Source organism: Penaeus monodon, chromosome 42 (genome assembly GCF_015228065.2).
Source record: "Penaeus monodon isolate SGIC_2016 chromosome 42, NSTDA_Pmon_1, whole genome shotgun sequence".
Taxonomy (NCBI): domain Eukaryota; kingdom Metazoa; phylum Arthropoda; class Malacostraca; order Decapoda; family Penaeidae; genus Penaeus; species Penaeus monodon.
Window position 1 is genome coordinate 30,037,201 of NC_051427.1, and position 15,000 is coordinate 30,052,200.

The following is a 15,000-nucleotide window of genomic DNA, read 5'->3' on the forward strand; positions in this document are numbered from 1 at the left end:
TTCCGAGGCAGACGGAAAAACGATGGCGAAAAATGTGAAGGTTTGCCTTGGAGAAGAAGGGTACAGAGAGATGGAGATAGAGAGGGAGGGAGGGAGAGGAGAAAAGGAGGAGAAGAGGGAAGAGAAGAAAGGAAAAAAAGACAGAAATGGAGAGAGAGAGAGAGAGAGAGAGGAGAGAGAGAGAGAGAGAGAGAGAGAGAGAGAGAGAGAGAGAGAGAGAGAGAAGGAAGAGAGAGGAAGAGAGAGAGAGAGAGAGAGAGAGAGAGACAGAGAGAGAGAGAGAAGAAGAGAGAGAGAAAGAGAGGGAGAGAGAGAGGAGAGAGAGGAGAGAGAGAGAGAGAGAGAGAGAATATAAAACGTACCCGACAACAACATCCCTCCACCTCCCCCTCCCCCTCCTCCCCTCCTGCCCCCGTGTAAAAGCGGGTGATCACACAGCACTGACGAATTAAAAGATTATCAAATTTATTACGCCAATGCAAGAACCGAATCAAACCACCTACTATACGATGAATGTACAAATGAATAAATAAATCGAGTAAATCAAGCCACGGATGAATGAATGAAGAAAGAAATAACCGAATTAAACCACCTACTTTACGATGGATGAATGAATGAAGAAATTAATCAATGAAAAACAAATGAATAACCAAAACCATCTCCTGTGCGATGAATGAATAAAATAATGAACACGGCGACGATAAAATTAATTACCCTTATCACTCTGCCTCGTCGACCTGCGTGTCATTTTCGTGCCAAGTTTAAAAGCCCGGTGGGGAGGAGGGGGATGTGGGGGAGAGGGGGTGCAAGGAACAACGAAAGAGCTATGCCGTTCATAATGATGATGAATACGATAATATATATGATGAATCTAATGACGACGAGCATGACGATGATGACGACTAAGATGATGAATCTGATGACAGGACATTTGATGGGAACATGACCAAAATCATGAACATGAACAACGAAAATGATAAATGTGACCATGGAAAAGGACGAACATGACAACGAGAACGATGACGAATATGATAACGAATGTAATAAACTTGATGACGAACATAATGATGAATATGACGCCGACGACGAAGCGGGCGAGAGTGACAGGCCCCGAGCTCGTTCAGGCCAGATGTGAATATTAATGAGGGCGACGCTGTAATTAGATTTGTACGTGTGTTATCGGGTGATGCCGCTTGTGCCTCGCCGGGGATGACTCGGGATGTTAACACCGGGGTTGACATGCTTTGTTTGCGATCGGAGGGAGGGGGAAAGAGGGGAGTGGGAAGGGGAAAGAGTGGAAGGGGTGAGGGGGGATGATGTGGAAAAGAGAGGAAGAAATGAGGAAGAGGGGAAGGGATGAGGGGAAAAGAGGGGTAGGGGATGAGGAGAAGAGACAGGAGGAGAGGGGGGGAAAGAGGGGAGGTGATGGTGAAAAGCGGGGAGAGGGTGGGGGAAAGAGAGGAACGGAGGAGGGGAAAAGGGAAGAGAGGAGAGGAAAAAATGGGATGAGTGAGGGAAAAGAGGGGAAAGGGTGAGAGGAAAGAGATGAGGATAAAGGGGGTGTGGGGAAACGAAGAAGGATGGAGGGGAAAAAGGGGATGAGGGTAAAGAGGAGTGAGTGGAAAAGAGGGGGGAAGGGGAAGTGAGTAGAGAATAGTGGAAAGGGGGAAGAAAGAAGGGTGATGAAAAGTAGGAAATGGGACAAAATTGAGAAGAGAGGGAAAGACACCTTGGAAATGGGGAAAGGGTAGAGTGAGAGGGATAAGGGAAACGAGGAAGAGGATAGGGGTCAAGAAAATGAGGAAAGGAGAGAAGGCGATAAGAGCAGAGGAAAATATAACACGGGACAGCAGAAGGATATAGGTCTATGTAAAAGGGGTAGGGGGTAAGGGAGAAGAACGAGAGGAGGGATAAGGGCAGATAAGGAAGGAGGAAGTTTGGGGAAATGGATGAGAAAGGAGGTACAGGAGATACTGGGGATGGGGATAAGGGAAAAGGGAGATGGAGAACAGAAAAGAAAGAGGAAATGAGGGAGAAGAAAGGGAACAGGATGGTAAAGGTGGCAACGGGAGGACGGGGAGCAGAGAGAAGGAGGGATAGAAAGAGAATGAACGAAAAAAGATATGGGAATGGAAGTAGGAAATGGAGGAAGAGGATGAGGAAATGTGGATAATAGGAACGGGAAAATGATGTGTGCATAGAAAAAGGAAGAAAGGGAATGGGGGAAGGGGTATAAGAGTAAAAAGAAAAGATATAAAAGAGGAAAACAGAAGGGGTGGGGAGGGAACAGAAGAACATCCGTTGCGAAGTTCTATGCCGGAATTACTTGTTCTAACAGAGCTCACCTTTGTTCAGGATGATGAACAAAAATGTCACCGACACACTAGACACTTTCCCTTTAAACCCACGACTTCCTGTGTCGCTACTGAAAACCTAGTCACTTCTCATTACAAACCGATCCCACATTTATATACTATGTACCCCTACCCCTATCCCCACACACAAAAAAAAGAAAGAAAGAAAAATATTTTAGGGGAAAAGACAGAAAAAAAATCAACATTCAAAGGTTTTCGTCACGTCCCATTGTCTGCCTGAGTCCGGCGACCTGCTACCGGGAGTGAGTTAATGTCTGTCATCAACCAGCGGCTTCAAACAGGAAAATTGGCCGTTTGGACGCAGCGTTGTCCTGCACTAGATAGTCCTTTACAGCAAGAATGGCCGTCCGGGTGGCCCCCCCCATTTTTCTCTTGCTCTTTGTCCCACTCTCTTTTACTCTTCTCTTTGCTTCTCTTTCTCCCTCTTCTCCTTGTCTGATTTCGTCTCTGTTGCTGGCTTTGTTTTTTTCTTTTATTACTGTATGTCTGTCTCTTTGGTTCGCTCTCTCTCTCTCTCTCTCTCTCTCTCTCTCTCTCTCTCTCTCCTCTCGCTCTCTTCTCGTTTCCTCTGCCGCTGTAACGAGGTCTTGCTTCGAAAGTTCACCGCAAACAATGTCAACCTGTAAGCCACTACCTCTTTCTCTTCCTCTTTCTCCTTTCCCCCTCCTTCTCCTCCTCTTTTCCTTCTCACTCTCACCCTCACCCTCTCCCAATTCATCCTCCCCTTCCCCCACTCCCTCACCTCCTCCTCCTCCTCCTCCCCCCTTTCTATTCCCCCTCCTCTCCCACTCTCTTCCTCCTACTTCCCCTCCCCACCCCCTATCCCTCCTCCTCTTCCTCCCCCTCTTTCCACTTCATCCCCCCCTCTCTCATCTTCCTACCCCATCCTCCTCCTTCTCCTTCCGCTTTCTATCCCCCCTCCCTTCTCCTCTCTTCCTCTCCCTCCCCTCTTCTTCCCCTCCCCCTCTCCTCTTCTCCTCCTCTCCCTTCCCCTCCCACCTTCTTCCCCTCCCCCCTCACCCCTCCCCTCTTATCACCCTCACCACCCCCCTTCACGACCTCGCCACGGTGACGACGAAACTTCCGCCGGCCTAAAATTATGGGTACAAGAAGACACGACGGCTGCCATTAACCAAACTTCCATAGCCGGGGATCCCAAGTGTTCCGGAAATTACGTACACACAGGGAAAAAAAAAGAATAAAAAGAAGACGGGACGGATCGGTTTTGACTGAAACTGGCATCCGGAGAAAAGGTGAGAAGGAGGGGGGGGGGTGAAGGGAAGGGAGGGGGAAATGAGGAGAGGAGGAAGAGAGGGAGACGTGAAGACAGATAGAAGAGAGAGGAGAGAATGAAGGAGGATGAGGAAGATAGAGAAGGAAGAGAGGAGAAATAGAGAGAGAAAAGAAGAGTAGAGAGAGGAGGGAGAGAGAGAGAGAGAGAGGAGGAGAGAGAGGAGACGAGACGAGAGTGATAGAGTAGAAGAGCGAGATTACAGTAAAGAGGAGAGAGAGAAAAAAGAAGAAAGAGAAGAGAAGAACTATGAACGATCCGGCAGAGAGAGAGAAGTAGAGAAGAGAGAGAGAGAGAGAGAGAGAGAGAGAGAGAGAGAGAGAGAGAGAGAGAGAGAGAGAGAGAGAGAGAGAGCAGAGGAAAAAAAAGAAAAGAAAAAAAGTTGTCAGGTTCAGAAAGAGGAGGGGGAAATGATCAGCTCTCGTCACCGGTCGGAGGGAAAGCTAAGAGTTCAATTCCTCCAGGCTTCTTATCACGTTTTTCGCACGTGAGAGAGTGCAGCACCTCCCCATCAGCGGGTCATAAGGTTCCACGGTACCACACGCGAAAGAAGAAAGAGAGAGAGAAAAAAAAATGTGGAAGGCGCTTTCACAGTAATCGCACACCGCCCTGGAATGAGTTTTGAAAAGGTTAATTGTACTCTTTTCCACTCTAACCTCTCCCCCTCCCCGCCACCTTGCTCCCACCCCATTTCACCCTCACTCCTCCCCTCTATTCCCCCTCACCCCTCCCCTCTATTCCCCCTCCCACCCTCCCTCCTATTCCTTCCTTCCCCTCCTTCCTGTCCTACCCGATCCCTCTTCTACCACCCCAATCCTCTTTCCTCCTACCCTACCCCCATCCCTCCTTTCCTCCCCCCTCCCTCCCAATCCTTCCTCCCCCTCTGCCCCTCTGCCCCTTCTCCCTCCCCCGCCCTTCCTACTCGAGTCAGCGAGAGAGTTCGGAACATTGCTATTCACTTCGGTACGGGAATAAATGGCCGAACTGAAGGGTAAAAAATGGGAGGAAATTGATTAAAGATAAAAAAAGGGGGGGGGGGCTGAAGGGGGGAGAGAAAAAGTAATACGGAAATAAATTGGAATTCATTATTCTTTTTCCCCCCAAGTTGGACGAGGCGAAACTCCGCGTGTTGCTATAACTTGCCCGAACTATTGTTTACCAACAAAATGTGACAAGACATTCGCTCTTGGACAAAACTGGTCGCTATTATAAACACGGTGACGCGGCGGAAATGGCCGTCTTCAGCAACATAATGGCGAATTGAAGACGATTTTATGGTATGATTTTGTGCACGATATTTTTTTAATAACCGAGTCTGAGCAAATGGTTGACTGTAATACGTCTGAGGTGAGTGGACTGCATAGAACATGGCGGGAATGGTTAAGATAGCGAGAAGGGGTGGAAGTGGGAGGATAGAGGGTGAGAGGTAGAGATGTAAAAGGAGAGGGAAAGTAAGAGGAAAAGAGAGATCTGTGTGTGTGTCTCTCTCTCTCTATCTCTCTAGCTCTTCCCATTCCCATTTCCATTTCTATCACCATCACCATCAACATCTCCATCTCCTTCTATCTCTATCATCACCCCCCTATCCCTCCCTCTCCCCTTCCTCCCTCTCCGATGCCGTCAAAGTCTCCTCCTAATAATACAGCGAAACGTGCTTAATCGCAGGCAAAGCTGACTTTTCTTTTAAACCGAGTAGAGCCACCCTCCTGAGCCATTGCTCCGCGCCGTAGCCTTGCAGTTAGCGTGTAAATATGCAATTGCACGGCGTTCGTAAGCTCAGAAGGGATTTGCGAGGGAGGTCACGTGAGTTTGGTCTTTATGCACCTGTGTCCGAATTGCGTCGCTTGAAATGACACCTTCGGGGATATACTTTTAATTGGTTTCTCTCTCTCTTTATTTCCCTTTTTGTCTGTGTCTGTCCGACTGTCTGTACGTAGACTTGTTCGTTTATATAATTCCCACTTTTCTCCTTCCCTTATCATCCCCTTCCGATTTTTTTATCATAGAGAAGTCTGGCGCTGCATAAATATCGTGCGTTTTATGGGCCGGTGATACACAAACGCACGCACACACACACACACACACACACACACACACACACACACACACACACACACACACACACACACACACACACACACACACACACACACACACACACACACACATAATAAGACATATAGGTAGACAGACAGGTAGTCAGCTAAGCAGACATACATATAGATAGATAGATAAAAAGACATGGATAAAACGACACCGAGAATTTGATAATCAGACAGAGGGGCAGAAAGACACAGATAGATATATATCCAGTTAGACAGACAGACAGATACAGATACATACATAAAACATGCAAAGATGGACCGACAGAATATATAAATAAATATATATATATATTATATATATATATATATATATATATATATATATATATATAATATATATATCATATAGATAGATAGATTGATAGGCTGATAGATAGATAGACAGATAAACAGACAGACAGATAAATAGATAGATCTATATAGATAGAAACAAAACTAGTGCACCGACAGTTTCCGAAACAACAAAGAACCCAGGAGGCATAGCCACTCACTTAACTATGCATCTGTTTGCCTCACAACGCTTAAGCATCGAGACTCCGAAGCCGCGTTGTTAGCCAGCGAAGCAGACGAGAAAATGTAAATTGATAAAGATGTGACAAGCCGCCAGAGCCTGAAAACATTTATGAATATTTGATGCATCAGTGCCACTCTTTAATTAAAACCTAAGGCATCTCCCACTTTGAATAATTCATACCATCACCAGATTTTAAATAAAAGTGATTCTCAAAAAGCTTGTTCGGAAAAAAGGGCAGACCTCGCTGATCACGTGGAAGGACGTAATGGCACACATGTACGTGTATGTGTGTTGATGTGTGTGTGACTGTGTGTGTGTGTGTGTGATTGTGTGTTTGTAATGAGGCGTGCATGAGTCTCGGTTCGATTTTAAGAATTAGTATGAGTATGAGTATGAGTGTGTGTGTTTGCGTGTTCGCAGCATGGTTTCCTACCTGCAGTACATAACAGCATAAATGAATATCATATGCTCTTCAAAATCCTTTAATTCGTTTGGTAAAACTCTACCTTTCAAAAATATGTCATATCCACCATAATCCCCTCTGTCTCTCTTCTTTCTTTCTTTCTCTCTCTATATATATCTATCTCTCCTCTCTCACTCTCTCTCTGTCCTCTCTCACACACACACACACTCACTCACTCTCTCTCTCTCTCTCTCTCTCTCTCTCTCTCTCTCTCTCTCTCATTCCCTTTCCCTTTCCTTTTCCCTTTCCCTCTCTCTCTTTCCCTCTCCTTCTCCATCTCTCTCCTTCCCCATCCCTCTCCTTCCCCATCCCTCTCCCTCTCTATCCCTCCAACCTTTTTCTCTCCCCTCCTTCTCCTTTGTTGTTTATTTTCTTTATGAGCTTTTCTCACTTCTTTTTCTTCTTCTCCTTTCTCTTTTATCCCGTTTCATCAAATTTGCTCTTCTTCCACCTCTTATCCCTTATCATTATCACCTTCTCCTACACCATCACCCCCTCTTTCCTTCCCCTCTTCTCTTCATCCTCTCCTTTTCACCTCTTCTCCTACTACTGTTCTTACGTTTCTGCTTCTTTTCCCTCTTTCTACTCTGATCTCCACTTCCTCCCTTTCCGTCAACCTCTTTTCCCCCACGCCTTCCTCCTTACTCTCCCCTCTCTATCCACCTCCCCACCCCCCTCACTGCCTCCCCCTTCGTCTCTCCCCACCTTCCTGTCTGCCTCCCACCACCCGCCCGCGTGTCTCGCATACAAGAGGTGACGTATTCACCACAGACAGCCGCCCACCGCCCACCATCCACGGTCCACCTCAACAGCTGTACATCGCGGCTTTGTACATCAATCGCCGATTCAGTCCACGGCGCCAACTGTACCGAGTCGCAAAGTTCACGCAGCGAACTTTGCTTACTTCCGTGTCCCCGCTCCCCCGGCCTCCCTCCGCTTCCCCCAACATTCCACCCTACCTCCACTTCTCCGAACGTTTCACGCGCTTTCCACTTCTCCCAACATTCCACCCCTCTCCACTCCCCCCCCCCACTTCCCCCGCTCTACTTCCCGCAACACTCCACTCCCTTGCGTAATCTCCCCCTCCTTCTGTGTATTCTCCCTTCTTCTTCCACGTTGCCCTTTTGTGTAGTTCTCCTTTCCCCTTTCGTCCCTTCCTCTACGTGCTCTAACCTTCACTTCCCCTTTTCCTTCAGCCTCTTTCCCCCACGCACCCCTCCTCCTTTCTCCTCCTTCCGTATCCACCTCCCCACCTCCGTCACTACCTTCCCCTTCGTCCCTCCCCGCCCCTTCCCCCACTGCTGTACTTTTCTCCTCTCCCCTCCCCCCCTTTCCTCTCTCATACATTGCACATTCTCCCCCCTCCCCTTTTCACCCACTTATCTAACCCCTAATCCCCCTTTTTATCTCACCTGCCTCTTCAACCCCTTCACAGACCCAATGCGCACTCTTACCTTCCCCCAACAACCTTTCTCCTTTCCCCTCTTCCCTTCCCCTCTTCACACCTCTTCCCCTCCCTCCCTTCTCCCACACCCTTCACCTGGAGACTTTACGACAGCAGCTCCTCGATGAATATTTCATGCCTGCAAGCAAAAGGACACACAAATAAAATCGATCTTTGGAAGTCTCGGTCGCGGGCACACTTGCGTATGGATATGGTCAGGCAGGCGAGCAGACAGGCGCTTGAGGATAAAGCACGAACACATGCACGTCCACAAAGCAAATTTGTGCATATAAACGTAGACACGAGACACACACATACATACAAGTACACACGTACGTAAAAACATACAATCTTACACACACACACACACACACACACACACACACACACACACACACACACACACACACACACACACACACACACACACACACACACACACACACACACACACACACACACACACACACGCACACACGCAAACGAAACCCCCAGTTACACCTGCATTTGAGACTGACTGACGGGCTAGATCAAGACGTCAATTCACTCCCAAAGTCATGCACTGTGCGCCCGTGGCAACCCGGGTACTGCCAGTCAACAATCGTTCCCACTGTTGCAGAGGGACGCCCATGCATTCACTCATTCGCAGAGGGAGCAACTGCAATTGCAATGCACTTTCCGAATTAGCGTGTTGCTGTGGCTATTACGAAGTGTTCCGCTGTAATTTGAAATATACTTTGTTGCTCGTCCGGCGCTCATGGCATTTCATCTGAGTATCAACTCTCCCATGGGGGCGGGGGATAAGGGCGGGAGTGGGGTGGGGAGAGGGAGAGGAGCTAGAAGTGGGAAGGAGGAAGGGGGAGGGGGAGGAAAGGAGGGAAGGGAGGGAAGGAGATCAAGGGAATGGAGAGGATTTGAGGGGAGGGAAGGGAATGGAGGGGAGGGAGAGGCCAAGGGAGGGGAGGACAACCTCTCAGAATCACGGAATAGGAACCTATACCAACAAGCAGGCAGTAGCATAACACAAATATAAACAGAACATAGGACAAATGCAGCAAAAAAAAAGAAAAATATATAAACACGCACAACACACGCACATGCGAAAACACAAACATGAACAAACACCCGAATAACAGTTAACCACAAGCAAACACACACACAAAAAAAGGACAAACCCAACAAAAACCCAACAAAAACAGAATCGAACGCCACCCTCCCTTCCTTCTCCCCCCTTCCCCCCCTCCTCCTCCTCCTCCTTCGACCGGACTCCCGACGCGGCGTCTCGCTCGACCTCGGCCTCTGATTATAATAACGCGGTGCATCCGAGCATTAAGCGCCCATTCTCTGCACTTACTGCATACGTCGGGAGCAACCGGCCGGAACCAGGAGGGGGGAGGGGGAGGGAAGGGGAGTGGGGTGGGGAGGGGAGGGGAGTAGGAAGGGGAGGGGAGGGAGGGAAGGAGGGGGGGAAAGGAGAAGGAGAGGGAAAGAAGGAAGGAAGGAGGGGGAGAGAGAAGGGAAGGGCGGGGAGAAACAGAGTTTGAGATGACGGACACGTTAGGGAGAGGAAGGAAAGGGGGAGGGGATGGAAGGAGGAAATAAAAGTAAGAGAAAGGGAGACAGAAGAGGCGAAGAACGAAGAAATAAGGAGCAGGACAAGAAAAAAATGGGCTCCTCTTCCCAACTTCCGGTGTATAAAGATCCTTTCAATTCCCTTAAAAAGCAAAATGAAAATAATAATGACAACGACGACGGTGATAATAATAATGAAAAAAGAAAGACGAGGTTTACCTGGGCTAATTGGCAGTCTAAAAAAAAAGTATATATAATATATATATATATATATATATATATATATATATATATATATATATATATATATATATATATCTTTATAACGAGAGGGTAGATAGTGAAATTTAAAAAATAATAAAAAATCCAACTCCCTTCACTCGCACCCCCCCCTCCCCCATATCCTCTAAAGAACCGATCCCCCAGGGGGGAAGCCACGCACCCCCCCCCTCCCTCCCCCAGCCTCGATACCCGGGGTACGAGCAGGCGGGGACCGGACGCATCAGAATGCAGCCCCAGGGATATTTTTGAAAGTATAATGCCCTAAGTGGAGTTTCATGAGAATGCGACGGCCATGCTATAATTGCTGTCCATGGATATGAAATGCAGTTACAGTAACAATCTTTGTATATCAAGCCCATTCGGGTCCCTGGCCTGCTTGGAGTTTTGCTTTTGTTTTGTGCTTGCGTGGAAAAGGGCCGAGTGGAAAGGCAGGCAGGCAGGGGGTGCTGTAGGAACGGAAATCCAACGGCGGGAGGATAAGCGTTGGAAAAGTTTATTCTTCTACAGGAAACTGTTCTTGTTGCATGACTCAGTATAAAGTTTCAGTAATGATAATGATGATTATGGCGATGACGATGACGATGGCGGTGGTAATGACGAGTGATGGTGTTGGTAGTGGTGGTGGTGATGATGATGATGGTGATGGTGATGGTGATGATGATGATGATGATGATGATGATGATGATGATGATGATGATGATGGTAATAGTGGTGGTGGTGGCGATGATGATGATGATGATGATGATGGTGATGATGATGATGTTGGTGATGGTGATGGTGATGATGATGATGGTGGTGGTGGCGGTGATGGTGATGATGATGATGATGATGATGGTAGTTGTAGTAGTGCTGCTGGTGGTGGTGATGATGACGATGATAATAATAATACTGATAACAACAACAATAATAACAACAGCAACAAAACAACTTTACCGGAAAAGACATTTACGAAAGGCTCACACATATAAAATCAATCACCTGCTCTAAATCGATATTCCTTCTCCTTCTTTCGCTTCCGTGCACGAGTCTCCGAGATATTCTAATCAATTCAATTTACAATCTATAGTGAATAACAGTGATTCCACTATTTTGCCTTTCGCTTTTCTCCTTTTTATCATGGTATCGTCTTTCTCCTTTTTAATCCTTTATATCTTAGCGGTTTTTATCTGAATTTGATTTTTTTTATTATCATTTATTCATTAACATTTTGATTAATAATAAAGAGGAAAATACTAACCACCTGAAATGTTTAATGTTTATTTCGCTATTTTCACCTTGCTCCTCCTTCCTCTTCCTCCCCCTCCCTCTCTCCCATTCGTTTTTCACTAAATAATTCCGAAAGAATAACGTCTTTGAAGCTCCCTTCTCGCGTCATATCATCTCATTTCATCCTGTATTCCATTTCATCTTAAATCCCGTTTTTCCTTTCCTGGGAATCTTCCAAGATGATTCAAAGGTCTACAATCTACAGCAAAAGTACACCTTTTTTTGACATCTACTAAAGGCATTTTCCTTGCGGTGTTTTCCATTCATTTCATCTCGTGTTCCATTTCGTGTGGAATCTTATCTCTCCCTCCTCTCTCCCTCCTCCCTTTCCACTTTCTGATCCCTTTCTCCAATCTACAACAACACATATCTTCATCTTTTGTAGGTATGTTAATCTGATGTTCTCTATTTCATTTCATCTCTCTCTCTCTCTCTCTCTCTCTCTCTCTCTCTCTCTCTCTCTCTCTCTCTCTCTCTCTCTCTCTCTCTCTCTCTCTCTCTCTTTCTCTCCCTCTCTCTCTTAACTTCCCCAAACGACTTCAGAAATTCAGAATCTGCAACGAAACCACGCCTACTTATCCTTCTCCTTTATACATTTTCTCTTGATATGCATTTCATCTACTTATTCTTAGACGTTTCCTCTTGGTCTACATTTAATCTACTTATACTTTGACATTTCCACTTGATCTGCATCTCATCTACTTATTCTTAGACCTTTCCATTTCATCTACGTTTAATTCCATTTCGTCTCATTCTACTCCTCCCTTTCAACATTCAAAAACAATTCCAAACTCTACAACCTATAACGAATGGACTCCTACCTCTTCCATCTACATTCTGCAATAAAACCTACTCCTATCTAGACAATTCCACTCAATCTGCAATAAAACTAAATCTACTGCTTAAACGCTGCTACTTGACTTACAATAATATCAAAATTTACTTCTTCTTAGACATTTCCACTTCATCTGCATTTCAATCCATCTCATCTCACGGCATAACTCCTCTCTAACATTAAAAAGAATAAAAGAAAAAAAAAATCAGAAAAAAATTCAAAAACCCACAATCAGCAATGAAACCCACGTTTACTTAAGCATTTCAATGTAGTGTTTCGGGTCCCGACTGTGTGGCCAATAGACGCTGCTCTGTGACCCACACGCGTGCAATATTCAATACGTGGTTGATGAAATATTAAGTAGCGTGCTTCGGAGATTCCTCCACTTGCTGACGGTCACTGGTTCTCACGGAAGGCATCATCGGCTTTTTTTAATTTTCATTTTTTTTTTTTTTCTTTTTTCTTTTTCTTTTTTAGATTAGTTTTAGGGTTTTATTTCTGCTAAAGTTTTGGTATTTCTTGTGTTTTTTTCGAATTGTGTGCAGATTCTATCTCTTCTCTTTTTCTCTCTTTCTTTCTCTCTCTCTCTCTCTCCCACTCTCTCTCTCTCTCTTTCTCCCACTCTCTCTCTCTCTCCACTCCCCTCTCTCACTCTCTCTTCCTCTCATCTCTCTCTTCCTCTCTCTCTCTCTCTCTCTCTCTCTCTCTCTTCCTCTCTCTCTCTCTCTCTCTCTCTCTCTCTCTCTCTCTCTCTCTCTCTCTCTCTCTCTCTCTCTCTCTCCTCTCTCTCTCTCTCTCTCTCTCGCTCTCTCTCTCTCTCTTCTTCTCTCTCCACCACCACCACGTCTTCCACCTCATCCTCCCTCCACCACCATGTCCTCCCCCCCCCCACTCACTCCCACACGCGCCGACCCTTAACACAATGGTTCGAAAGGGGTGGGATTTCTCCTTCAAACTCTCCAACACACCCTGGAGTCTCCTTGTGAAATATGAGGAGCTTCAATCGGAGTTTTGGTGGGGGGGAGGGGAGGGGAAAGGGGAGAGTGAGGGTGGAAGGGGCAGGGTGCGGGGACGGAAGAGGGAAGAGGGAAGAGGGAAGAGGGGAGAGGGGAGAGGGGGAGGGAGAGGGCGCAGGGGACTCGTGGAGGGGAGGGAGACTGGGACGACGAAGTGGGAAGGGGAAGAGGGGAAAGGGGTGGGGAAAAGGGAGAGGAAGGGAGAATCAGGGGAGACAGAATAGGAAGAAAAAGGGGAGTTGGGAAAGGTAGAAGGAAAAAAAAGAAGGGGGAGTGGAGAAGGGGGATAAAGAGGAGGAATTGGAAGTAGAGAAGAAGGTATTGGCAGCAGGTAAGACGAATAGTAGAGAAAAGGAAGAGCAGGAGAAGGAAAGAGGTGATGGGGAAGGAACTGGAACTGGAAAAAAAAAAAAAAAAAAAAAACTCCTTTTTTCCAAAAATCCCCTTCCATCTTTTTTTCCCTTTCCCAAACCCCCCCCTTTCCAAAAAACTCGACAATACAATTAAACGTAACTTCCATATAATGCATTCAAAAACCCCACCCAAAAATAATTTTAACACCTTCCCCAATTTTAAAAAATTTTAATCAAAGAAAATACACGAAAAAATTCTTTCTTTTTAATCAAAAAAAAATTCCATTTTTTTATAGGTTTTTTGAACCCAAAACCCCAGCCCCCCCCTTACCCCCAAAAAAAAAAATAAAAAAACAAAAAGTTTTATTAAAGGTTTCCAAATTAATTTTTTTTAAAAATTTATTGTTCTTTTCTTATTTAATCAAAAATAGGGGAGTTTGAAAAAAATCCCACAAAATTTTTTATCCTTCACCACTTTCCTTCATTTTAAACACCCTCCCCCCCCCCCCCCCTTCCCTCTCTTTTCCCCCCCCTTCCCTTTCTCCTTTTTCTTCTTTTCCCCCTCTTCCCTTTTTCTCTCCCCCCCCAAAAAAAAAAAAAAAAAAACTTTTTTCCCCTTTCTCTCTTCCTTTCCCTTTCTCTCTCCCTTTCCCCTTTCTCTCTCCCTTTGCCTTTCCTCTCCCCCCCCCCCTTTTCCCCCTCTTTTCCTTTTTCCCTTTCTCTTTTCCCTTTTCCCTTTCTCTCCCCCTTTTCCCCTTTTTCTCTCCCCCTTTTCTATTTTTTTTTTTTTTTTTTTTTTTTTTTTTTTTTTTTTTTTTTTTTTTTTTTCTTTCTTTCTCTTTCTTCTTTCTCTTTCTCTTTCTCTCTCTTTCTCCCCTCTCTCTCTCTCAGCAAGCAAGAACAAGAGCGAGCGGGCGTGAGAAATAGAGAAACAGAGAGAGAAGGAGGGGAAGGGGAGATAGCCCTTAAAAGGGTTAAAGACAAAAAAGGGGAAAAGCTCGTTAATGCCCCTTATCCAAATACACGGGCCGGATCGCAAAATTTTAGTAAAATAGGCAAAAATCGTAAACTGCTGTTTTTTTTCCCATGTTAAAAAATTGAGTGCCCAATAGCTCTCGGGAAAAACCCGGGTTTTAGGCTTTTTGTTTTTTTCCCCAAAATTCTAAAAGGGTAAACTTGAAATCCGACGTTTAAAAAGTTTGTTAACTTTTTCCCCTTTTAGATTTACCCTGCTCCCCCTCTCGCTCCCCTTCCCTGTCTGTCTCTGTCTCTATTCTTCACTTCTTTTTCCCCCTTTGACCCCCGCCTCCCCGCTCTCTTTTCTTTCCCCTCTCCTGCTCCCCCTTTTTTTTAACCACCCCTCCCCTCTTTCCCCCCCTCTCCCTCCCTCTCCCACTCCCTCTGCCTCTGCCTTTGCCTCTCCATCTCTCTCTCTCTCTCCTCCCTCTCCCTCTCTCCCTCCCCCTCCCCCTTCCCTTCCCCCC